This window comes from Diachasma alloeum, unplaced genomic scaffold, assembly GCF_001412515.2.
Source record: "Diachasma alloeum isolate Michigan unplaced genomic scaffold, Dall2.0 Dall_scaffold_01778, whole genome shotgun sequence".
Lineage (NCBI taxonomy): Eukaryota > Metazoa > Arthropoda > Insecta > Hymenoptera > Braconidae > Diachasma > Diachasma alloeum.
In genome coordinates, this window is record NW_021681861.1 from 1 (window position 1) to 1,325 (window position 1,325).

Below are 1,325 nucleotides of genomic sequence, written 5' to 3' on the forward strand. Positions count from 1 at the left end.
AATTAACTCTCAACTCTGGAGAATCTTGTGAGTTCTGAGTCCCCCCCCCATACTAACGTCATAAGTCTGCAGAATGTTAAGAGTTGATATAGCACCGGAAACTCCCGATGGTGAACTCTGAACTCTGAAGGATGTCTAGAGTTCAGAGAGCTCTTGAAACCCCCCGAAACTGAACTTTCAACTCTGGAAAATGTTGACAGTTCAGAGAGCTCTTGAAACCTCCCGAATCTTAACTCTTAACTCTGGAGAATGTTAAGAGTTCGGAGAGTTCTTGAAATCCACTGAAAATGAACTCTTAACTCTGGAGAATGTTAAGAGTTCAGGCTGTTAGTTTAACTCTTAACTTTCTGTTAACTGCTGTAAAAATTCAAGAGTTCTAACTCTCAACTGGGTCCGCTAAGTCGACTCCTCTAATCGTTGTTCTTCTACAGAATCTAATGTGACAACCACTGTTAACCATATTTCAGCAGCGCGCTCGCCATCTCTCGGATCCCATTTAATTTTGATTATCAAGTTACTCTTCAGATGTCACCACAAGCGGATTCTAGTTTCTGCCCTACCGACTCAGATCGTAACATTTTCAGAAAGTGACATATTCAACCTACTCCGCGAAGAAGAGTTGTGATTGGCTCCCTCGAGCCAGTGGTACCAGCTCCTAATGAAAAAAAAAACTACCGACGATGTTGCCACTTTTTCGCAAGGATTCATATTTTTTCATTCATTAAAAAAAAAATCTGAAAACCATTCAATGCGTGGAACAGATACAAATAAATTTGATTAGCTCCAAAAATCATTTTTAACCGGAGATACTCCCTAATATTGCCTGAATTTTGAANAAAAAAACAATCTGAAAACTATTCAATGCGTGGAACAGATACAAATAAATTTGATTAGCTCCAAAAATCATTTTTAACCGGAGATACTCCCTAATATTGCCTGAATTTTGAATCCGAATGGGAAATAGTACATTACGCAGCTAGTGCGGAAAGCAGGCGGTTACTCACGAGGGCGGCGCAGCCCCCTCGTAATGCAGAAAAGGGGGTCCAGGGGGCAAAGCCCCCGGTTGGGGGGGGGGTTGGGGGGGCGAAGCCCCTCCCGACTGAAGAAAAAAGATCACATTTATTTAAAAAAATAATTATAAAAGGTGTGATTTAAAAATTATGCGGAACTTCTGAAGAAAAAATTAATTATATTCATTAAATATGTAGTTCAAAAAACGTAAAGTATTTTTAATTGAAAAAAATTAATTATAATAATTACAAAATACAATTTTTAAAAATCATTAAGAATTCGCAAAAAAAAGAAAGTTATAATTATAAAAAAAT